This window comes from Rousettus aegyptiacus, unplaced genomic scaffold (genome assembly GCF_014176215.1).
Source record: "Rousettus aegyptiacus isolate mRouAeg1 unplaced genomic scaffold, mRouAeg1.p scaffold_m13_p_3, whole genome shotgun sequence".
NCBI lineage: Eukaryota > Metazoa > Chordata > Mammalia > Chiroptera > Pteropodidae > Rousettus > Rousettus aegyptiacus.
In genome coordinates this window covers 96,038,655-96,065,400 of record NW_023416306.1, presented here as the reverse complement: position 1 = coordinate 96,065,400, position 26,746 = coordinate 96,038,655, and the positions used below count along the sequence as shown (strand labels likewise).

Genomic DNA, 26,746 nt, shown 5'->3' with positions numbered 1-26,746 from the left:
AGGTAACACAATTGACCAGCGATAATTTGTTCCAGCTTCAAGTTTCTATTAAGACTCACTGTCTTTGTTTTCTTACAGTGATTTGGGCTTCATTGTTCTTTACCTAAATATGAATAACCTTGCAGCATCTGAAACATATTCGTCTCTTTCTCCCTTAATTTTTCTCCCTCCTATCGCTTGACCTGGCACACTTTGTGACAAATTGTGCTGTTCTTTTCACTGATTTCATAGGTAATTTGAGAAAATTTGGCAATCACTAGGGAAATCTCAAAACAAAACTTATTCCTTATCTGAACTGTAAATATGTAGTGAGGAATTTTTGATTTTTACAAATGCATTTACTTGTTCCTGAATTAAAATGAGTCCTCGAGGCCCACGCTTAGTCTAAAATTATTTCAAATACTTAGTATTTCATAGTGCAATTCTGACCTATAATATAGGTTTAATGACATTCTTTAGCAGAGTATAAGCATTTGGGAAAAACAAACCTTGGCCTTTTTATTCTCACTATATCTAATTATATATTGTTCTTTAAATACAGAATTTGTTTTGTATTTTTAGAGAAAACCAAAGTAATCTTTTGGCCAGAAAGGGTTTTCACTTAAAAACATGGAGCATTTTGTATTTTTATTTTAAAATAGCCTTAGCAAAATTATATCTGATGAATAATAATATGATAAAGCAAAACATATGTCCTAGGATTGAGCATTAAGCCCAACTTTATTTGTAAGCATACAGTTAGGAAAGTGTACGGTGGAAGGTTATCAGTCATGGGATTTTGTGTTTTTTTTTTTTTTACTTAAAAGTTACAATTTTATTATTACTGCAATTTAATAGATTTATTCATGCATTTAACTTTTTTTTTTTTTTTCCCACAACAGTGGAGTGGATCTTTTAAGCTTGAAATCATGTTTCCTATTTGGAAAATGTACGTTTTTTTGAGATAAAACAAATTACTCAGATTTCAATTGGAAGGACTGTGGATTAGGAACTGGGCTCCAGTTTTAACCTTGATCTTAATGATATATGTAACTTTGAAAGTCACATAAACTCTCTTTATTCAAAATTTGTTTGTATTGGATTATTTGTTTCCCCTCTGTAGCAATCAGAATAGGCTAGATTATGCTGCAGTAACAATCCCTAAATCTCAGTAGCTTACAACAACAAAAGCTTAATTCTCTCTCATGTATTCATCAAGGATTTGTTGGGAGCTGTGTCATATCATTGTTGTCATTGTCCTAATGCTAGAACCTATGTTGACAGAGTAGCTTCTATTTGGAACACTGTCCATTTCCAAAACAGAGGTAGAAGAGAACATGAGGAAGCATCCACTGACACTACTGGCCAAATAGACCAATCTAGCTTCAAGCAGCAGAAGAGTAGAATTCTACCATTAACTGAAGAAGGAAAGACATTGCTAATTGTTGATATCCTTAAGACTAGTATAGACTCTCCTTACCCACTACCACACATTTATTTACTGAAAAATGTTATGATATGATAAAGTAATGCACTGGAAAAATCACCAAATTTAAAACAAATTACTCACAATCCTATTATGCTAACAAATCAAACTGTTTGTTCAACTTTACTTAAATATGTTGCCAATATACATAATCTTTATATAATTGTATTGATTTTTTTGTTTGTTTGTTTGTGTTGGCAAAATTTACTAATGACTCTCATTATGGAGGTTTTTTTAAAATTCTATGTTGCAATGGGTTTCTAACCTGTCTATAATATCAGAGCTATAATTTTGAGTTTTGAAATTAATATAAAAGAGAAGTTGGGGAAAATGTATAAGATGATAATTTACATGTGGAATATCATAAACTAATTTACAGAAGATTCTGTAGCAGTTAAAAATATATTTGTGTACATGTGTGTTAACATTAACCCAGATAGTTTTAAAAGGAATCCAGGGTGGGGCCTTTCCCCTAAAGTTTCAATAAAATTATATTTCAGTTAAATTATATTACTTTTTTTATGAGACCCTTATATTTAGGTTCTTTGTATTTGGAATTCCAGAAGGGGATTTCAGGGCTTGATTTACACAAGGCTATGCAAAGTCAGGATTTTTGTGAGAAGAGTCTGTTGAATGAAGGGACACAGGTATGAAGAATCTGACTATTTTAGTATATTTAATCTAAAGCTTTATTGTTCGAAGTGTGGTCATGAGGTGGTGCATAGACTGATTTTCTTTAGTATTGATGTTTGTAACATTATCATTATGCTAAAAACCTTGATTTTATTATGAATAAAACATTTATTTGCAACAGGTAAAATAAAGCTAATTGGCGTCTTACCAGCAGCAGTGCCATTTTTCCCCCTTTAATCTCTGTCTAGAGAAGTTTAGGTTGATATTAATCATGGGTGGCTTTGAATGGTCCAAATAATATTGCACCCCACTGAAGAGATCTCTGGATAGAAGAAGTTTGGTAACAATTGATTTGTATATATATCGACTCTTCCTTAACGGTAAAAATAAAAAAAGTCCTTCTTCTTCCACTAGAATGTAAATTCCTTGAGAATTGTGTCTATGTTTTTCTTCAATGCTGCAACCTCAATGCCTAGAATAGTACTTGATACCTAGCAGACCTTCAATAAGTATTTGTCAGATGGGTGATTATCCAAAGGTTGAAGTGAGAAACTTTCCTTATTTTATCTGGAAACTAAGAGATTTTTGTTTTAGAGTGGTTCTTTTGTCAAATCAATGCCCAGTGTCAGTAACCTTTGGGAGTCATCGCACTACCTAGAAAAATTGTTATCTAAAAAGATATTAAAATGAAGAAAATGGATCATACCACAGTTTTCAAGTATAAGTTTGTGCAGCGATAAACAAGTTTTAAAAAGTTTTCATTGTATACATCCATTAGAATAGTTATTATAAAACAAAACAAAACAAAACAGAAAATAACAAAGTTTGGCAAGAATGTGAAGAAACTGAAATCCTTGTGCATTGTTGGAATGTAAACTTATGCAGCCACTGTGGAAAATAGCATGGCGATTCCTTAAAAAATTAAAATAGATTACCATATGATTCATCAATTTTACTTCCGGGTATATTCCCCAAAGATGAAAGCAGGAACTGAAATAGATATTTTTACACACATCTTCATAGCAACATTACTCACAATAGCCAAAAGATAGAAGCAACTCAAGTGTCCATTGATAAATGAATGGATAAACAAAATTTGGTGTATACAAATGCTGGAATATTCTTCTGCCTTAAAAAGGAAGGAAATTCTGGCACATGCTGCAACATGGATGAACACAGAAGACATTATGCTAAGTGAAGTAAGCCAGTCACAAATGGATAAATATTGTATGATTTTTTTATATGAGGTACCTAGAGTAGTCAAATTCATAGAAGGTAGAATATTGATTGCCAGGTGCTGGGGAAAGGTAGGAATAGAGAATTATTGTTTAATGGGTACAAAGTTTCAGTTGGGGAAGATGAAACTCTAGACATGGAACGTGGTTATGGCTGCACAGCAATATAAATGTACTTAATGCCACTGAATTGAACATATAAGAATGATTAAAATGATACATTTTGTGTTATATGTATTTCCTCACAAAAATTTTTTCATTCTCAAGGTTGCCAGTGACCTCTAGGTTGCCAAATCCAATGATCAGTTCTTAATTTTCACCATACTGGGCCCTCCAATATCATTTGACACTAACAATCTAACTCATTTCTTGAAATACATTCTTTGTCAGGCTGCTGGTGAACCACAGTGTCTTGGTTTGTTGTTTCTTTTCTTCCTTGTCTCACTCCCTGCTCCTTCCCCGTTCTCTTAGCTGTAGCCTCCTCATCTTACTAATACCAAATGTTTGAGTGGGCCTCTTCTCTATATCTAAACTAGCCATCTCATCCAGTCTCATGACTTTAAATGTTATCTATATGCAGAAGACCTACATTTACATTTTCAGCCCCTGCCTTTCCTCTGACATCCAAACTCATGCAGGTATTTTTTAAATGATGTCTTTGTTTAGATGTCTAATAGGCATTTCAAATTTAACATCTACATAAAGCTTAATTTTTTTTCCTTCCTAATCTTGACTTCTGCTCATTGTTAACCATCTCAGCAAACCCTGTATCTGGTTTCACATGACCAAAAAACTTGGGATCATTCTTAATTCCCTCCTTCTTTTACACACTGTATCTGATCCATTAAGAAATTCTGTTGGAAGCTCTACTTTCAAAATAAATCCCAAATCTGACCCCTTGTGACCATTTCTAATTCTGGTACCATTGCCCATGCCACTGCTATCTTTCTCCTGGACTATCTCAGCTAGTCTCACTGCTTCTTGTCTGGCCATTACACTTTTCCCCAAGTCTATTCTTTAAGAATCCTGGTGTTCCTTTAAAAATCGAAATCAGATCCTCTAATTCTTCTAATACCACTTAGAGAAAACTTAAATAATAAAGATTTTGATTAGCAAAATATAGACATTCTTTTGTCAGGAAGAGTTTGGTCAAATTCGTTGTGTGACTCCTTTAGCCCATGTATTCTCTGTGTTGGAATATGATTCAGAATTTACAGAGAATGGATATTTTTCCGATAAGCAGTTTTTTACTCTACTTTCTTTGGGTTGCCCATTTCTCCTAAGTGGCCTAGTTGTGTGGTGATGATAAAGCTGGTAAAAAAAAAAAAAATCATTCCCACGTCTCTTTTATTATTTTCAGCCTAGTATCAAGATTAGAATGGGAACATTAATACATTTATATCAACTTTTGGCTTGGTGCTGTCAAATTAAATAGTAGATTAATATAGTTGTCTTCCTTTCTTTGCTAATGATTTTTTAAGCTTTTATTGTTTTCTTAGCATGTCCTTTTGAGTCCTTAGTATTTTAGGTAAGACAGATTTGTCCCATCATTTACTTGCTTTATCTATCTAGTTTACTAAGAGTCTAGGTGATCATGGTCTTCTCTTTCTCTCCTGAGGGTCTTGCACATTTAGGAGATGGGTTAGCAACATCTGAATGATAGCCCTGAAAAGAAAAACTTATCAGGTTATTATTTCCTGAGTTGTCATTTAAGGCTGCTCTCTCCATAGCATACTTTCTAGTATTTGATTCCATTTTGTTTTAAGGATCTCATGTAATTGTTCATCCAGCTTACAGATGAAGAAAACAATTTTTTTCAGGGCATGCAGAGATAAATCAATTAACCACCCCCCAGCCATGCACGGTGTGTTAATAATGTGGGCAGAGAATTGAGTTTCTTTTGACTCCTCTCAGGAATATGCCAACATATCCTAATAAGTCAGTTACTTGGGTAGAGCACAGTATATTAAAACTCTAATGGGAGGCAGAGACTATCATTTTCTTGAAATTTAACACAGTGACTTCAGAGCAAATCCAATGGCATTTTTCTGAATTCATGTTCATGTTTCAGCTGCCGGACAGGAAAATAATGTCTCCTGATTCGTCTAGGTTGTGTTCCAGGGAGAAGTTCTTTTTCTTTATAGGCCATAAACTGAATTTCTTAAAGCACAAAAATCATGGACCTAGTTATTCTTTGAGCTCTTGTGACCTTGGAGATGAATTTGGGGAAGAACTTTAGTGATGTAGGAGCAAAATGTGACGGCATTTGTAGAAAGAAATTTGGCAGCTCTTGAATTGGCTTCTAAGAGCATCCGAGTGTCTCAGTCTGACTCATAGGCTGCCTGCTACAGTTCTGAAGCTTCCAGCAGCTTTAAGTGGTGCTAATTATTTGGATGTTGCTTGACTCCTTCCAACCCCTTTAGGTGTTGGGAAAAAAGGAAAGATATGGTTTTATTGGTGTTGAGGGTGGCTAAATACGCACCGCTGGAAAATGACATTTTCTGTTTTCTCAGCCTAGGCACACCATTAATGGACGAACTTTCCTGAATACTTTTCCTGAATTTAACCTGATGGGATCATGTCTGACTGCAACGAAATAGTTGTGTTATGCCTGATATTCTTGGAAAAGAGAAAATATATTCCCGCAAGAAATCTAAATATAGTACATGGTTGTTTAGACTAGCTCTAGGGTATGCCAACCTTAACTCTAAACTTAGACATATTCTGGAACAATATGGCACTTGTGTTGATCATTTTGTGATGTTTTTGCATTTTCTGCCTCTTCTGCCCTTGTTGCTTAGGCAAATACATATTAGGCTAAATCTATTTTTCTGTGCTTCCATATCTTATCTGTAATTATTGACTTGAAGTTTTACTTTGAGCATTATGAGGAGTCCCCCATGTTATTCTTGCTTGAAAAGTCATCGCTGAATTATAGTGACACGGCATGGCTCTGTTATTGTTATTAAAGTGGTGAGCGCTGATTTTTCAGCCTATGCAAAGACATGTAGAATAGGCTGCTTTCCCCTTTGATGACATATAGTCATAAATTTAACTTGAAATGAGAGGGGCACTTTCCTTTTGCAAGGGCTGTGGGACACTCCGCAGAGAGTACCATCCCAAAGTTCCAGGTTCATTTCTTATGCTACTGGATTGACAGTTCAATCTAGATCCCTAGAAACACAAAAGTGTTTTAAAAGAAAAAAGGACCACTAAGAAAACTAATGGAGTAGCCTCTTTTAGCTCTGAGAACCTCATGTAACTCTAAAAACTAGAGTTTAAAGAGACTTGGATTTGACCTTTGAACTCTAGGTTCAAAACTGGAATAATATCAAGAGATCTGGTGTCAGATGATAAGGAAGGGGTTTGACTTCTCAGCCACAGAATATAGGTTCTCTTTACTATAAAGTTTGATCTACAAAGTTTTTCCCTTTAAAATATATCTATCTTTGTCACCAATAGGAGTTTTAGTTTTAATGTTGTTTCCTTTCAGTTATTCACGAATTTTGCTAAACAAGCTCTATCATCCACTGGGCTAATTGCTGGTTTTATAGCTGCAGATGATCTCTGCACTCATGGAGCTTACAATCTAGTGGGAAAATATACAACAAACAATTATACGAATAAGTATTTGATTCTCATTTTAAGTAGTTCTTCTATGTTGGTTTAGACCTTAATTTAAAAAATCTTTTTACTGTAATTTTTTCATTTATGTAATAGAACACAAATTTTCACTGGAATTGTAAAAAGAAATCCTGTTCTAATCAAGTGGAGTTTATATACAAATCCAGCTTTTGATAAACTTCAGCTAGTTACTGACTGTACTTACACACTATTAGAAATAAACGTTAGAGATTTAATGATATAATAAAACTTGACAGTTATTAATTATCCTTTCTATAAACTGATACTATTCTTAATTGTTGATAAATATTTTTTGAGGGATTTATTTGTGCATGTCACTGTGTTTGCGATGCACTGTAGTGTAGGGGGTGCATAAATATATTTGCAAAATGCTTAATATATAATAAGTGATATAAAACATGTCAAAACAATGAAAAAAGTACAATAGGAGATCAGAGAAAAGAGAGGTTTCCCTTTGATTACATGAGTGATCAAGGAGGCTTTATGAAAGGAGTTATGTTTCAATTAGTCTTGAAGGATGGGTAGATTATTTTTAAAAATCCAGTTACAATAACCCATTTACAAAAACTTTGAACATATATAAAATCATAAAGAAAAAAACAGAAATAGCACAGTCAAGCCCTTGTCAAGTAGATTGTAATTGTTTGGTGTGTCTTAGATTCAGATATCTGGCCTGATATTGGTTTTTTGTGAAGCCCATTTTGGAATATTATTGCTGTTCTGACTATAGTCAGTTTTTAATTATTTATAATAATAAAAGCATAGAAACAAGTTTTTGAAATTATTATTATTACATTTTGAAATAAGTGTTTGTGCTTACATAGTTACATCTAATATTCTCTTTAAGTCATTCTAAAAAGACCTGCCTCAGGAAACTGAAAATTTTCTCTTTTGCATTTTTTCACACTGCTTGCTTCTTTCTAACATTTGTTGTCTCTGTCCTAAAGAAGTGGCTCTGTGCTCTTCTAAAACCTCATTTGAAGCAAAGATAATTTTTTTTTTTTTAAATTTCCATTTAGAGTCAGAAAGCAAATAATGTCTAAAACTGGGCTCCTAAAAAGTTGCTGAAGATCTGACATGGTATAACTTAAAAAAAATTAAATTGGTATTCTACAAAAAACTAAATAGTGTGCACGTGCACATGTGTAAGAGTTTGATTTATTTATAGGATTTAGTCAGTACGGTAAGAGTGATTGGGATTCTCAGAGATAGAGTCATATTAACTAAACTTTTTTTTTTTTAATCAAACTCTTGACAGTTGTATAGGTAGAGTATTTTATTAATCTTCAGTAAGAAATATAAGGAAAGGGGGCACTCTCCCTGTAGAATTACTTCAAAATATTAGGTGACTTGAAGAGCTTGGAATCAGGTCAAGTGGAGTTAATTATAAACTCTGCATGTTTAAGGTACGAAGGTGTTAGCCTATGAGAATCTGATGAATCTATGACCATAATAAGGAAATTCCTCTCATTGGACTGGTCAGATCCCTAGTGAAGCCATCTTTTTCCTTGGACAAATCCGTGGATAAGCATTCATTTTTCGATGTTCTATCCTAACCAATACTCCTCTGACCAACAAGTGAGGTATATCTAATTCTCAGGAACTAATTCTTAGTTAATTCTCAAGAACCTTAATTATCTTAAGTATAGCCTATGATGAAAAAATTATTACATTATGCTTTGCAACAATATGTAAAACAACATACAGTATTTTATTTAATCCAAGATGCTAAGTGGGAAACTATTTAAAAACTACACATACATATATTTCTTTGTTCATTGAGATAAATGATTTTAAACTTTCTTGATTTGGCATATTTTGCAGGCTGTTTTTGATGAAGTTGGTTGAGAAAAAATCCCAGAAACCACTTGTTGTTGAGGGCATTAATAAGTAATTGTAGGTTGGGCTGATGTTCAGGTAAGATTTAATAGGTCCTTAATGCCCTGCAGTGTGATGAAGGCTCCAGCACGGTTATGACATCATTTAATGACCTCTGCTGATTATTTCACCACTTAAAATGGCAAGGTAATTCACAAATAATTAATGAATGGATATTTTCTAATTATATAATAAGAAAAAGTTTCTATTTATATTTTAGAAATTGATGGTAAGGAGATTTAAGATTATAAAAATTATATTAAATTACAACTGTGATCACAATTCCACTAGCACAGACTCATTTCACATGACCAAAGATACTGGTGGCCTCCCTGCAGACCGTTGTATTCATATCATAGCTATGCAAACATTGTTTGCAACCTAATTGCAATCAGCTCTAATAGTGTAGTATCTTAAAATTTAAAAACCCTTCTATCTATAGTGGTTTTAATTAATAGGAAAATTATTGCAGAACTTAGCTCAAAGCTTATACATTGAGATGGTCAGTGAAAACTTGTTGATGGAATAGACAGATTATTGCATTTCATTTCTTCAGTGCCAAATAGTCCAGGTAACTTGAAATACGGTCTTTAAGAGATTGGTTTCAGGACCCTTAGAGGATACCAAAATCCTTGGATGCTCAAGCCCCTTACATAAAATGGGGTAGCATTTACATATAATCTACACATACCCTATATACTTTAAATTATCTCTAGATTACTTACAATAGCTAATATAATGTAAATGCTATTTAAATAGTTGTCATACTGTATTTGTTTAGAAAATAATGGCAAGAAAACACATCTGTACATTTTTAGTACAAGTCTGCAGTGTGACTTCTTTCCTTGAGTATTTTCGATCTGTGATTGGTTTAACCCAAGGATGTGGAATCCATGAATACAGAGGGCCAATTGTACAGTATTAAATTACAAGAAAAACTAGTCTCATAGTAGGTGAAAGATGTATATCTCAAGGTTCCATATCTCTGTGGGGAAACAATTATGCAGAAAGATTAACTTTTAGATATTGTCTCCCCTAGAGGCGAGAAAAATCTTGCCTCATGTCATTTTTCTACTGTATTTCATTGAAACATAACAAAAATCATTGAGCATTCACATACTGAGATGTGTAGTCACTCCCAGCACTTTCATTTTTTTATTGTGTAAATGATTTAAAAATAATTTTTAAAATAATCTTTATATTTATGAAAAATTTAAGAAGTACCAAACCATACACTTTAATCAAACTGTTAATTTTGGAGTATTGTTGTATGGCCATATGCATCATTTCACCTCCCTTTTTTGGCCTTTTTATAATTTAAGTTTAACATTTTCATGCTCCATCATTAACTGCCTGCTTCTGGATCAGAGTACTGGATTCCAAAGATAGGCCTCAGTGGGTGCCCATTGTTTAAAACATCCTTGCTTGTTCTAGTGCCCCCATTGTTGACTACCATGTCCCTCTAGCTTGAAAAGCAGTTGGCTATTTTCTTGGTTTTTAAGTTTTAGTTGTTGCCATGGAGGTTTGATCTACGAACTCGGAATTTGGGGTCACACCCATTTGGCATGCCCAGGAATTCCCACACCTGTGTAACTCTTTTCATAAGCAGCTCCTACTGGCCGTTTCCTATTCCTTCCAATAAAGGAAGGGCAGTTATAACATAAAACATTTCTGTATTATTGAATAACAATATTAAAGTCATGCAGCCTAACGGAGGTCTCTTTTTAAAAAGAGGAGCCCAGAAAAGAATTTTAAACTTGATTTACATTTCTTTCGAACATTAAGAAGAGCTTCATGTCCTTAGACACCAGCAACTCCTGCTGAAGTTTGATGTTTGCTCCTGCTTCCAACTCCTAGAAACTGCAGGAGTGTCTCACTCTTGCATCCTCAGTAGAATTTGCTTTCTCTCATCTTGTCACTACTGTCATGGTCCCTCAATATTCTCACTCCTTCTTGTAGCTAGAATCCCCTAACAGCAACCCCTCTCTCACATGGCGAAGTGTGTAGACTTTTGGGAGGCTAATTCTCTTCCTGTACCCCATTCTTCAGCCTTGTCTCTGATTTTAAGGGGAATTTGTTCAAGGAGACATTCATATAAGGTACATAGATATAAGAATGTGTACAAGGTATAAAGCAGAGAGAGAGAAAGGAGAAAGGTGGAACTCCCTCAAATGAATAATTTTTATCTTATTTCTAATCATATCTACTTAGGCTTCAAAATGTTTTTTGTTGTTATTTTGAAATGGATGCATATTATGTCAGAGGACCATAATGGTTTTTTAATGTTTTCTCCTGTGGTTGGCATTTAGAATGCTTTTACTTTTGTGAAAACACTACAATGAATATATTTTTGCTTATGTGTTTTTCCTTTTGTTGATTTGAATAACATATGTAAGGTACCAAATACAATAAACAGTTTTATTTTCTAGAATAAATTTCTAAGGTATTTGTTATTAAAATGTATGCACGATTTAAAGGCTCTTTATTTGTAGGGTCATATTGCTTTCCAAAAGGGTTGTACAAAATTTTAGTTACATTTAAAAACATATTGCCACTCTAAGCAGCCTCAATGCCTCAGGTTTGTTATGAATACCAGCAAGAATGAGCTTTGCTCCTTTGCGCGTACTTACTCTTCCTATGAATTATCTGTTTATATTCTTGGCCCTGATATTTTTCTTAAAAATGGCAATGTTACTGTCACTTATATCAGTTCTGTTTTTCATTAAACAAAATATTATTATTTAAATGTCAGTTTTACCTTTGTGACTTCTTATATACTTCAAGGATAAGAAAGTTCATAATTTTCCATCAATCTGACCATCACTCCATTTTAGCTATTTTTTTAAAAATTGATTTTCTATGTCTCTCTCTCTAATCTATATGTAGTTTATTTTCTTAAATGGTGTAAAATGTAGATCTACATGTTAATGGAATTTTGATGTAATCACCCTTAAACTACTTGTTTGATCATCTATATCTAGTAATATGTTATTTTATAATACATTCATGTTTAAACTATATAGTCGGTATATTTTTAATCTCTCCATTCTGTTATATTGGTTACAATGTGCAAGTTTATACTTATTTTGATTCTTTTTGCTTCATAAATAGCTCATATAGAGGTAGGTTACGTGCTTTTCTTGTTATGTTGTCTCCATTCAAACAAAGGCTGGACAAATTGTTCATGGTTAGTGCCATGATGCGTGATTGTGTTGAATTGTTATAATAATAAAGTTGTTTTGATTTTTATTTGTAACCAGACCTCATAATACATGTAATTATTATAATATAGTTCATATTCAAAATCTCTCATGGCAATTTTTTGGGGTGCTCTTAAAAACCAAACTATCCCCAATTTTAAAAACTTCTCAATTTCTCCAGAGCTAACAGTTTGAACCACACAAAACTGCAGAAGCAACTATTGCTTTCTGGTATTTGCAACCTACTGTCCCTTTTGCATTTTCTAAGAATTCCAGATTGTCGTTCTAACCCCATATGGATGTTTTAAAGTTAACCAGGTGCATGTGTTTAACCAAATTTTGCTCAGAAAAAAAGAATTATATGTCTTGTTATTGGTTTTAGGTATTTCACTTAGTCGTACCTTAAGTAAGAGGTAGAAGACTAAACATACTTTACTGCTGCTCTGTTCCAGGATTCCACTAAATCATAGAATAAAGAATAAGTTACAATTGTACTAGAAAACAGGAAGGGTGACACGATGTCTAATATGGATAAATGTAGGGAAAAGTTTATTTGCCTTAGTCACTTTTTTAGAGGGCAAATTTGGCTGGAGATACCAAAATAAGAACATACATATCCTTTGAACTAGCAATTACACTCTTAGGAATATGTACTACAAAAATATTTAAAAATGTACTGAAAGATGTATGTAGTAGGATATTCAACAACCTGAATCTCATCAAAAGGAAAATCATTAAATGCATGCATGAATGCATACATCCATATAGATATTATTTGTATGATTTTATTTACAAACATTACAGAAACATATCAGTGTATGTATGGCATTAGAGCGTTTTGAAAACATGTCATAAGTTCTGAGCAGTGGGTGCTATGAGATGGGGTGGGATGTAGTTGAAGATTTGTGAGAGAATAAGATAAACTTTTACTTTGTATACTGTATACTTCTGTATTTTAAAAATTTTCAAATGAGCATCAAAATATTGAATGACATGCCTGAGTTAGTGTTTTACTTATATTTCATTTTCAATGAATCTGACATTGCTCATGTTTCTCTTTGTTTATTCCAATTATAGATGATTTTATTTCATGATTTTTCTGTCAATTTAAAAATTAGTATGACTAATTTTATAAGTAAATGGTTTGGATGACATATTTCTCTAGATATCATTGTTTCTGAAAAGTGTAGACTATTAAGAACAGTATGAGTTATTTGTTCTGCATTCTCTTGAGACAAAATATTGAGCTTGAAAATAGGTTTAGTTTTTAAATAACACAGTTGTTTTAATATTTAAGTGTCTGCAAACCCTGGATGCATTATCATATGTAGAATAGGCATGTTGTGCCTTCATTATTTCTACAGTACAAACTGAAAAAACACACAGAATGAGGAACCAAAGAACGAGCAGGCATATTTTATTTATTATGATAATCCTCCTCAAGTCCCCTCTTCCCGCTTTTGATCTAGGTGAAAGCAAGCTGGGAACCTAATTAAACCAGTGCTGAGTGAGACCAGGAGATACACGCAAAAAAAAAACCCAATTCTGACCAACCAGATTTTGAAGTTGAAGTTAATTAAGAGCAATATACAAATAATCCCTGCAAATGGTGACATTTAAAACTGCATTTTGAATATTCTGAAGCAGTTATGTAAATCACCAAGAGTAAGACTCTAGAGGAAATGTAAAACATGCAGGCTCACTTTTTAATACCTTTTGGTAATGTTTTCATTAGACTTAATGTTTGCCAGGGATGGTGTATTTGGAGGTAATCTGATGACAGATACGTTGTAGCCCCACGAGATGTGGAGCTAGAGAGGAGATGGCTGCCAGGAGGAAGATCTGTAGGTAAGGGTCAATGACAACAATAAAAATAGAAAACTAGTAGCATTCTCTGTGGTTCTGTGGGAGTTTTGAGCCTGCTTGCAATGTAAGGAGTGGAACTAACTAGGTGCTGAGGAATTGATGGGCTCTTGGAATGGGGAGGACAAAAATTATGACTGTGAAGCTATGTCATTCAAATTACAAGTTGCACATGTTTTTCAAGGATTTCAGTTCATAGCTTTCAATAAGACAATGAGAGGGCATGTGGTCATTACTGTTATCATGTAGCTGGGGAAATAAATGCAGAATATTTAATGATATTTCTACCATCTTACAATTGGCCGGGGGTGGAATAGGGAACTGATTCCAGTCATCCTCCTTCTAACTTCTGTAAGATATCTGCAGACTTGGGCGAGGGATGGTGGGTGGGTGGGGATAGCAACTTCTGATACAGCTGCTCTAGAAGCACTTCCAATAATACATGATATAATTCCATCACGACTATCTCCCAGCTCCCCTCCCCAAACATGCTGGCCTCTTGATTCTTCCCTCTTTCTTTCATATTTTTCCTCTTTCTCCTTTGGCATTGGCTGGCTCCTTATTAAGACTTTATAACTTTGCTTTCCTCCACAATGTTTTTTAAAACATCTATTTAAAAAAATGTTTTTGTATATATATATATACATATATATATAGAGAGAGAGAGAGAGAGAGAGAGAGAGAGAGAGAGAGAGAGAGAGAGAGAGAGAGATTACTCTAGAAACTGTTAATTCTCTTGCACGCCGTCTGTTCCACCCTTACTGAGTATTGCTTCTGGGGGGTAGGGAAATTGTGCTGAGCTATTTTATGTAGCTTTGAATTGGATTTCTAGAGTTTCAGGCTGAGGGAACTGGAAATGTGCTTCACATTTTGCCTATCAACAAAGCCTAATCAAGAATGCTTTCTTTGCTAGCGACATTCAAAACAGAGATGATTCCAAGCTGTGGCTTGGAAATAAACTCCTTTTATTGCATTTGAATTTATAGTGTTCCATGCCTTCGTTTCAGACAAATATGCAAGGAATTTTCCCATTTAGAAGAACTTAATGCACAAATTAAGATATTTCAAGTAATGCCATTCATGATTTGTTAGGAGATTATTATGGATTGATATGTGATACTATTCTGAGTTTCTAACAGCAACCTACTTAGAATATACTTCTACATACACATATCTCACAGGAAGATTAATCGTTTTTGGATTAACAACATTAATTTAATGAGACTGGTTTATTAATAAAACCTCAATTTACAAACGTGTGTGTGTTGTTTTAGCTTTTCTTTCATTATTCTCCCCACAAACTCTCTCACCAGATATGGCTAGCAGAATTACTCGAAATTAATTTTAGACCCTAAGACAAATCATAGATTATCTGACTGATTCATACTAGCAGAATTTAGTAACATTTAAGAGCCTTATAAACAATTTTAAAAATTGGGGCTCTTTTGCTTAGGTTCTTTTGGTGTTGGCAGCTTGGGCAAGTGTCATGGTCTTCCTACAGCCAGGAAGCTCCAGAGACATCGTCGAGATCAGAAGTGGTGTGATAAACAGTACGAGAAAACCCACTTGGGCACAGCCCTGAAGGCCGATGATTTTGGAGGTGCATCCCATGCAAAGGGAATTGTGCTGGAAAAAGTAGGGGTTGGAGCCAAATAGCCAAATTCTGCCATTAGGTAGGAAGTGTCAGGGTTTCGCTGATTAAGAATGGCCCCCCGAAAATCACAGCCTTTGTACCCGATGATGGTTGTTTGAATTTTATTGAGGAAAATGATGACATTCTGGTTGCTGGATTTGATCATAAAGGTCGTGCTATTGGTGACATTTTTGGAGTCCACTTTAAGGTTGTCAAAGTAGCCAGTGTCTCTCCTTTGGCTTTATACTAAGGCAAGAATGAAAGACCAAGACCATAAGTTTTGATGGTGAAAACACAGTAGTCATAAATTTTCATATGCCAGAAAACAAACAAACAAATAAACAAACAAACAAACCCTCATGGGATGGAACTCTTGCTTAATTTAAATGACTCAAGAGTTTGGAAACTGGTATTTGCAAATTTGTCTTCTTGCTGGATCAGCTTGTTGGAACAATGCTTCTAACTAAATACAGAAAAAAATTAAGTGGAAGAAATGTTTAAATTCACAGAGCCAGAAAAAAATAAAATAAATCTCAAATACATTAAATTAACCCTGGATTTATCTTGCTAACATGGCAAGTCATTATATACTTAACACAATTGAGATACATGGTTTTGTTGAGCAGACCATTTCTTGATACAATATTTTCACAGTACATGAAATATAAAAGCTTAGGATAACATCAAATTAACCCTGAGGGAGAGTTATTGAAATGCTCATGATTTTATGTGGGAAGCTGAACAGAGTAAAGCTAAAGAATCTGATATGTAGACAGACAAATTCCTAAACTGTGAGCAGATGTGTCCTCAAAGTTCATTTAAAAATCAGTAGTTTCTAATACACAACAATAATAATAATGTTATACAATAATAATAATGTTATAATGCTCAATAATGTTATACGCTATAGGCACTCTCTAAGTGCTTTACATGAATTGTCTCATTTAATTCTTTCAAAAATCTTATGACTTAGGCTGTAATTAACCTATTTTTATAGAAGAAAAATCTGAGGTGCAGAGAAATTAAGTTGTTTGAGGTCACACAGCTGGATCTTAGGCAGTTTGGCTCCAGAAGTTGTACTTGTAACTACTTAATACCTACAGGTGATAGTGTTAATTGTGATTAGGTTCTATCCTGATGATTTATTATTATATAGCAATTAACACTGCTCCCCTCTCCCCCTCCCCCCCCCCCCAAAAAAAAGAGAACCCTGGCTTTTATTTTACTCACAATTTTGTTGGTCAGGAATTCAGGAAGGTCTTCTCTGGTCAGCTTGCATTTGTTCCACATGGTGTCATCTGAAGTACTTAGACCAGGGCTGGGGAATTCACTTTCAGTGTGGCTCGCTTATATGGCTGGGAATTTGATTTTGGCTGTCATCTGGGATCTTGACTAGGGCTGTAGGTCACGGTCCTTGGTTCCTCTCCACAAGGGTCTCTCCACATGGTTCTTCTCCACATAGGGTTGCTTAGGCTTCCTCACATGACAGTGGCTGTATTGCAAGAGTGTTCTAAGAGATAGGAAGTGGATCCTACCAGCTTCTTACCATTGGCCTGGACCTGGAAAACTAGCACAACATTATTTCTTCTGTATTCTATCGGTCAAAATTGTAACAGAGAACACTCATATTTAAGGAGAAAGGGTCTACCTCTAGAGGAAAAAAGTGGCAAAAAATTCACAGCCCACTTTAATCTACCACAGGCACCCAGAATATACTATAAAAGCCTATTTTTTTTACTGTGACCTAGATTAAGTTTTCTCAACTTATCTTCAACCTTGCTTCCTCTGTCAGTTTAGTTTTGTCTTTTTAAAAAATATTGTTTTCTTTTAATTCTTAAGGTTTATGATTCTTTGAGATGAGGATGCATTATTTTTCAATGTAAAATACCTGGAATATAGTTGGGACTGTTTAAGGCAACTATAAGATTTAATGGACAATAAAGAATCAACTACAATGCAGAGGAACAAAACGGATCATGTTGTTTGAAAGTACAAATATTCTGTTTTATCTTATACAACATAATTACTTAATTTCCCAAGTTGCATAGTAATTTTTTCCTTGTCTGTCATCAAACTTCACACCTGTGAGTACTTTTCAGGCAGGCGCTATGTCTAATTCAGCCTTTATACTGTATCCTCAGAATAAATACAGTCCCCTGGGAAATAGTAGATATTGAATAAATATTTGGTGAATGAAGCTTAACAGCAATAAAACAATCTGAATGTATCTAAAATAATATACCAATAACTCTAATTTACTAATAAATGTTTGTCTCATTCAGACTCTAATGTGTTGAGTTTTAATGAAGCAGAAATTCATCTGGTGATATGACAGTTTAGTAAATGTATCTGTCATTTTAAATGTTTTAATAGACTTGTAACCAGGGACACATATCATTCTCTCTCCGATAAATTCGATAAATTCAAAATACACAAAGAAGTTAATATTAAAGCACAATTGTGTATCTACCAGGGGTCTCTATCTCTATCTCAAAAGGTAAGACCTTTCTACTGAAAATGCATTTTAACTTAATTTCATGTCATTAGGCATTTTCTATTTAACAAAAATTAATACCGACACCGGGCAGTTTGCCTGAAGTATTATCTCCTCATTTTGATTTAGAACTTCCCTCTTCATTTTGTTTTCATTTTCTTTTCTTCTCAGAAATGATAAAGACTAAATAAGACTGAACAAGCAGCACACCCCTTAGTTTGAGCATTGCCTTTCTCAGTACCAGGAATAAGTAGGGCTTCTTTCTGCGACCTAGTGCCTGTGGAACCCCTGATGTTGAGCTGCTTCATAACACACCTGGGATTTCCGGAATTCTGATCTGAGAGTTCTGAGATTACTCAATCTTGCTTTCAGTTCAGAATGCAATTATTCACATATAGAGGAAAAGAGTTAAAGAAACTGTTTCTTTTGAGGGTAGGTTCAAATATAGCTTCATGAAGATAATTTAAGAAAAAAATGGATAGGCCACACAAATTATCCACTAAAAGATGTGTTCTTAATCTTTGTATTAGACAGGGTTCTTCAGAGAAACATAACTAAGAGGATATATATAGATAGATATACAGAAAGAGATTTATTATGAGGGATTGGCTCACATGATTATGGAGGCTCAGAAGTCTCATGATCTGCTATCTACAAGCTAGAGGCCCAGGAAAACTTGTGTTGTGATTCCAGTCCACACCCAAAGGCTGAGAACCAGGGGAATCAGCCTGGGTCTAAGGCCCGTGAACTGGGCGGCTGATGGTGTAAGTCCTGGTCTGAGTTCAAAGGCCAGAGAACCAAGAGTGCCAGTGTGTGAGGGCAGGAGAAGATGAATGTCCCAACTCAAGCAAAGAACAAATTCACTCTTTATCTGCCTTTTTGTTCTTAGCAGGCCCTCAATAGATTGAATGATGCCCATCTGCAATGGTGAGTGCAATCTTCTTTACTCAGTTGAATGAGTCAAATGCTAATCTCTTCTAGAAACATCCTCAAGACATATTCAGAAATAATGCTACCTGGGCATTCTTTAACCCAGTCAAGTTGACACATAAAATTAGCTGTCATCTTCTTCAATTAAAACATTCTTATCTGAATAGCTAATCTTCAGGACAGTGGCTTTCACATTTCTTGATTGTGAATCATCCAAATTCATTATTTCTCTTCCTATTCATTTTTTTCCCATTTAAATTACGTGCTCCAATACCTGTCTTGCCCTGGATGGCAATTATCATTTAGCAAAGCAATGATTAGAAAGGGAGTACAAAAGGAGAATCTCCATGGACTACAAAGTTAGAATTACTGGGTAAAATTAAGCATGGATATTTGTTATCTGCAGATTATATGAGTGTGGTCTTTTCAGTGATTATCAATAATAATAAAAAATTAGCTGTTTATAAGTATGAGGAACTATATGTAAGAGGGTCTAACATTGAGAAAAGATAGAAAAGATTTAAAAAACAGGAATTATTAAATCTTATGTAAAATTTATGGGAGGTAGTCTGAAAATCAGAAAAGATTAGGTATTTAAGATGATGATGATGATATATAAAGGTAATAATATTAAAAACCAAAACCCATACTCAAGCATGCACAGTTGGAATGAGAACAAAATCAGGTGGAAGGCTTCAGAAAGGTAACTAGTCTGAATCAACTGCTCTTCTCTTTTACATACTTCCCCAACACCAATCAAAACACTGTAGCGCTGAAATGGGAAATGTTGAACTAAAGCATTAAAAAAAACCTCACTTCCAACTTCATCAGGGCCAATTGCAAATGACTTATCTCAGAGAAATGAAGAGCACCTTCATCCCAGCAGTTTCAATAGGGGGTTGCATTTCATAAGCACACACAAAAAATTATGAAAATGAGCATGTGTGGAGGTCTAATAGCTAATTTTCCAAGTTGATTATCTTGGCCAGTTCATTGGGATGCTCTTGCTTCTTAGCTAATTTAATTTGTTTCATCCTTTTTATTGTTTCGTTTAAATAGCAATTAGGGGAGATAGCACTCCATTTCGCCTCCTACTTGCCCCTTTACTAAATCATGATATCACCCTGTGCCAGATAGTTACGGGTGTCTGAAGAGATGGCACTGGTGAAAGGCAGAGTGTGTGAACATACTTGACTCAAGCAGAGTAATCCAGGGAAAAGTTGCCAATGGTCAAAATGTGTGTGTGTGTGTGTGTGTGTGTGTTGTAGCGAGTACCTTAGAATAACTCATTTATTCATATATTCAGAAATGTAGAACATTTCTACTTGGAAATTTAGATTCACTTATGTGATGCTAACCCGCATGCTGCAGCTTTTTAAAAGCTAGGTTTCAACCTAGGTAAAATATCAGAGCCCTTCTATTTTGTACTTCCTGTTTTAAATCTATATATTTGTATATGGAACAAACACCTGTTATTTAATATTTTTTAGTATATTGTCATTAAGAAGAGTTTATCAAGCGCTTGTTTATATGTAACCCTATGTTAGGTGAGTCAAAGAGGGCTTTCTCTACATGGAGTGCTCCTATAATAGATTTTGCACTCTGTTCCTGAGGCACTGTATGTTCTAATGAGAACAGTATGAGAGGTATCGACTCAACATAAATCGATTTTATTGCTTTTTTTATAAATAAAAGAAGTAGGAAGAATAGTCCCTTTTCTTAGCTTTATGTGAGGATGAAACGACAAACAAACATTGAATAGAATAAACAAATAGCGTAGCTATAGTAATGAATTTTCAGAGCAGGAAGGTTTGTGAGGTTAGGCTAAAAGACTCCTTGAAGTGGCAAAACCTTGGTGAAAGAGAGAGGCTGATATGGCCCGAGTGTCAACCAGTAAGGTTCTCTCACCCGGCTGGCCCTTGCAGCTTTGCAAAATCCACAAAAAGCCACTGCAACAGTTGCTCATATTTCCATGCCATTCCTTAGTCCTCAGGTTCATGTTGTCCAAAGAAATTAGGGAAAAATCACAAACACCAGCTGCAATGGGACTTGTAGCATAAGGAGAAAGCAGAAATTTGTACATCTTCAGAACAGTATCTCCTTCTAAATCATGATAGAACTCTGCAAACCTTTAACATTATTAATTTCCTTTGTTTATCCTGCATTCTCTTGAATTTGTGAAAGAATTTTGCCCCCTGCCAAAATTATAATTTGTTGACGAAGTAGTAGGAAAGATTTTACTTATTCCCCTAGGAAGAGAAATGAATTCAGAAATGCAACTAAAAATCTGTCTTGAACGCAATACTTTTTGCCTCAATGTTACAGTTTTCCAGAAATAAAAAATTGTCTTTATAGCTGAGAGGGACTGTCACATGACTCTCTAGTTATTTCTGGAACTGGATTGTATTAATCTTAAAAGAAGTGTTTGTATGCTGCGTGAAGGGCTCTAGTATGTGCCTGAAACATAGGAAGTACTCAATATTTATTAAATGAATGAGTGAATGAATGCCTAAGTGAGGAATCTGGAGGGCCATTGGGAAGTGTCAAGATGGCAAGTCTTCCTTTCCTGGCTTGGTGGTGTGTAGGCATTAGGAGAATAGCAGCCTTCACTTAACTAGGGAAGGGAAACATCTTCCTCAGTGGTAATTTTAGCACACAGGTAGAGAGAGTGTTCTGGGAAAGGTCGAGAGTTTAAGAGAGTATATTTATTTTGGAGCTGGAATTCTGAAAGGCATGTGGAAAGAATTATCTAGGAGGGCAGCCATGAGATGATGATTTGCCCAGGAGGAAACAGAACCAAGTCAAGACAGGACTGTGAGAGAGAAAAAATGACCGAAGAATTTACACTTTGGCAGTTTAGGAAAACCTGGGTGAAATGTGGCTTCAAGCTTCCATTGTGAAATTGTTTCCATTCTGCATTGTGTCAGAGATGTGTGTGACCTTGTCATCTTTTTTCTGTCCTATAAGATCCCAGAAATGCATATTCTCCATAGAGCCTAGCATATAGTACATGTTCGACACAAATTTCTTGATAGTATGAGTTCATTAAGAAGTATAGGGGCAGGAAATGCAGGATACAGTCTTGAAATGAAAAGATCTTCATTGCTTCTAACTACTAGGCCTGTCTTGTGTTGCCAAATTACTTTCAGCAAATTAGTTCAAATATTTGCAGCACTTTCCCGTGGAAGATGGATTTGACTTGTTCTAAATTACCTCGAAGGAAAGAACTGAGGACACGTGGTAGAAGTTAGAAGGAAGTAGACTTCAGCCTAGAATTTTCTAACAACTAAAGTATTTCAGAAAAAAACAAACAAAACAACAACAACAACAACAAAAAACCAAAAAACGCTGCCTTGAAAATATAGAAAACTTCCTAACGCAGAAAGCATATAAGTAAAAACTGAATGTCTCAAGGATGTTTAAGAAAGGGTCTCTGCATTGGAAAAAGAGGTTGGTCTCTTTGACCATTAAGAATTTAGAATTATTTTTTGTGACTGGGATTATGTGGTAGTCTAATATGATTTTTAAAAATCTATTTAGGAAAGAAGACATAGATACAATTTCTGAAAAGGGCAGTAGAGGAAAAGATTGCATCTGTATTATCATTTGCCAATATGTGTGGAAAATTTGTATCATTGCCAATAATGTGGAAAATGTGTGCCAATAATGTGTGTCTGGCTGTAATAAGGACCTATTTAAGATGTGCTATGCAGAATGTAAGAACAAATCTGAATTAAGAAAGGAGAGATTGAAGAGGAATGAAGTCTTTGGGAAAGCCTTCATGAAGTGGTGGTTGTTTAACTGGGCCTTGAGAAAAGGTTAAAACGAAACCCTGTGATGGGGAAAGTGCCTCCAGGAAGGGCTGAGGCCTGTGTGTGTGTGTGTGTGGGGTGGGGGGGGGGGTGAGGGCGGAGGGAGGGGCGCTCCATGAGGAGGCTGAGTAATTGGACTCATTTAGGCCCTCTCTGTGCGCTTTGCTCAGGGATGATTAAAACAATCAATGGTCATTTGAGGGAATGAAACACACTTAACTCCCTCTTGTCTAGAATCCTACAGTACCCTGAGTTCCATTGGCCCATAAACTAGGAGACCTGGGAGTCCCAACTGAGTCCCTAACTAGCTGTTTGGTGATGACATATCACTTAACTTCCTTGAGCCTTATTTTCCTCAATTATAAGGCAAGGGAATTGGTTAAATCAGTGCTTCTCAAACTTTCATGTGCAAATGGACATATTATTCCAATGCAGCTCTGATTACAGAAGTCTGGGGTGGGGCTTGAGATTCTGCCTTTCTAACAAGCTCCCCAGTGAAGCTTGATGCTGCTGGTCAGCAGACCACACTTGGAGTCTCAAGGGGTTGGATGAACATTATACACATTAATTTTATTTGTGTCCTCATTTTTTTTCAATTGCTTCATAATTTTTTCTAACTTGGTTTAAAACTTAAAAAGGGTATCTAGTATAGAGCCGAGTCCCTAGTGGGTTCGCAGTAACTATTTGTTTACTAACATAAAGTTTTTCCCTTGGGCATTGTGCTTATCTAGAAATGTGGTCTTTTTAATTATTTATTTCTACATTTCAAACATGTAATGCCAATTTAGAAAAATCTAATAAAAGTAAAAGAAAAAAATCTCAGGATTTCTCTAGATCTCTTTTCTCAAGACTCCTGCTTCTTCCAAGGTGAATGGAAATAATGGCCTGCTTAAATACCTGGTTGCTGTGTTGCCTAAGGGAGAAACAATTAGTTTGGCTCGTCATGGGCTGAGTAGATGGAATGGGTGTTTTAATTCCATTAACATCATTCCATGAGTCATTCTAAATTCTTGAAAGTATGCCAATGAACCCCAGTTAATTTATTGCAATTGCTACTAGTAGCATTTTGCCTCTGCAGGTAATCAGCAATACTGTAATCACTTGTTACACAAAGAAAATGAGGTTGCGCAGTTTATTATTTATGCTACCATTTAAAAAAATATTGTTATTGTTCCTTTTATAATAAGCCATAGTGATCTCTAACCTAAAGGATTGAGAGGGATGACACTTTCAAGTTCCCAGACTGAATGTGAGAGTATTGAAAATAGTTTTATTGCTTTTTTTGGATTAATGGTAGTAATTTAGATGTGTTCTAAAAAAGATGTTTTGATTGCATGTACACAAATTTGATTACTTGAGATTTTTACCAGACTTAAGATGGCTTCCAACAAAAGGTCTATAAAAGTAACAAAATTCCTACCAGTCCCATAATCCTATGAAATCCGACCAGGAGTAATTTGCACACAGGACAATTTACATTGAGAAAATGAGGTTAACCAAAGGCTTCCTATCCTGCTCACTATCTAATATAAGGCAATGCTGATGAAAGAAGAAAGAAGAGGAAATACCAAATATAAGAGTATTTCCATCTAATCTAATAGCCCAGTGATTCAAATCAATCACACAATTTGGTAGGAAACCTCTGCTAATTAAAGAAATCCATTATAACAATCAATCTAATAGAATATCAATATAATGTTGAATTTGTTCTGTAAAGAAATAGGCTGGCTTTATGGAAGCCATTTTTAAGGATTACTCTATAATTTATTTGGGCTGGGAAAAATTTATTTGAGTCATTAGACTTTAAATGAGTGTCTGAAATCCATATTTAACTAGTTTAAGAAAGAGGGGTATTTAATGGAAAGATCTCATGATGGCTGGAACTGAAAGAAGAGTAGCCCCACCAAATCACAGGAAGGGCAGAGAGAAATGTTGTGGGGCCTCAGGAATCCTGGAACAAGAAACTCCAGGTTGCCAGGACTTCATCTCTCTTTTTAGGCTTCTACTTCTCTTAATGGCAGCATTATTTTATCTCACTGCAGATCAGCTTTCGCCACTTGGCAGTTAATGGGGCTGTTGACATCTTGCTTAGGAGTTTCTCATTTTACAACTTCTTCCACCAGGGAGACAGACTGACTTTTTTTCCCAGATCCATTTCAAAAAATACTAGGGAAGAACTATGATCAGCTATTTCAGGTGATTGCTCACCCTTGGATGAACCAGCGGCGACAAGCAGTGAAGGATTATGTAAGAACATGCCAGCTCTCATAGTAAGCATATGGTTGGAGCTGGAAAGACAGCAGTAATTTCTAAAATAAGCGGAAGGTATATTTGGTAGAAGGCAGAAGTAAGTGACAGGGCCAGGGCTCCTAATGTGTTGTCAATAATCTAATTTGGAGTAGCATCTCATCCTTGCTTTGTTTGATACCCTTTGTGCTCCCCACTGGTAATAAATCCAGGGCTGGGAATTCTGTGCTGGATGTTCTATAGTCCCCACCATATAAGCTGCAGGGGCCTTTCATTCTCTACGCCTCAGAAAATAAAACTGCCTGAGGGTCCTGGGCCCCACACTTATCTAGGTGGTAGGGCTATTTTGCTTCTGTAATTGATTAGCTTGAGTAGCAGAAGGAAAGGGAAAGGATGGGTTGACAGATGGTATTTTCAGTAGATGCAAAAGAAGATCTGAGAGTTTCCTAATACAAATCTCTTTCCTATTCCTCCCTCCACTGTGTTCCCACCAGCCAAGGACCCTGTGTGGTCCTCACAAGTAGATTGGAAGCCACCCAGGAGGGGTGGGTGACTTTAAATCCCAGGGAGCTCTGGTTACAGTCCTAACACAAGGCAAAAGTGTGATAAATATCTGTGGATTTGGTGTTAGTTTGAACCAAGTTTTAACCTGTATGTGAAGTCAGACATGTAGATGGAGCTGTATAGTGATTTGTAAAGATCCTCAAACATGACTGTTTTGCATCTAATGTGCATGCTGCTATTGTGTCCAAATGGGAATAACAGGGCAGGGCCCTATCTTTAATTCTAGTTGTCAACCACCTGATGTGTTTTTAGAATATTATATATCTATAGCAATTTTAATTATTCACCAATAAAAATGAATCTGGTCCCTGCTTAAGAAATGCAAGATTTGTTGGATTCAAGGGTATTATCTTTTATAAGAAGACGCTTATGAGTCCTATGTAGGTAATAGACTATAGAAATAGAAGCAGAATATGAACAAATATGTTCATTAGTTTTATTTATCATCTCATGATAGATAAGTTAAATCTTGAGCTGAACACATGTCCAGATATGACCTTCTTTAAAACATAGGGATTATATTTTAACAGAAACCTTTATAATAAGTGGATTATGTTACCATTGTTGTAGAAAAGAATATGTTCCTGATGCTTACCATGACAATTCTAATAGATACTTCCCATCTTCCCTAAATGGAAATCTTTTTATTATTTTTGCCTGATTTTGTAAGTAAGACATTCTCATTGTAGGTCATTTAAACAATTCAGAAATGAGTATTAAATTTAAATAATTCAAATTCCCCCATAATCTAATTCCTCAGAAATAATCACTGTTAACAATTTGATATATATTTATTTATTTTACTTTACAAGCCCTTGTATAACAATTACTATATGCCAAATACTTGTTTAAGCATATAATCTTCCTGATAGTCCTACAAGGTAGATATTATTTTTCTGTTTACAGAGAAGGAAATGACGTCTTAGAGGCTTTAAAAACTTGCACAAAGATACATAGTTATAAATGGCAGAGTTGAGACTGAAAGGTAGTTTGACTCCAGAGTCTATGCTCTTAGTTATGTATCAGGCCTCTATACATAATCTCTGTTTATGCATATAATAAAAATCTATGTAATGTGTTTCCAAATTTGCTGACCTCCTACAGTCAACCTTTCCTTTAATATCCAGTTAAAACAGATTAAGACCCC

At 35.1% G+C, this 26,746-nt stretch overlaps 1 pseudogene; it reads left to right on the top strand.

Moving 5' to 3' along the window:
- Positions 1 to 15,829, top strand: part of LOC107514433 — a 31,345-nt pseudogene extending 15,516 nt beyond the window's left edge.
- The last annotated feature ends 10,917 nt before the right edge of the window (positions 15,830 to 26,746 follow it).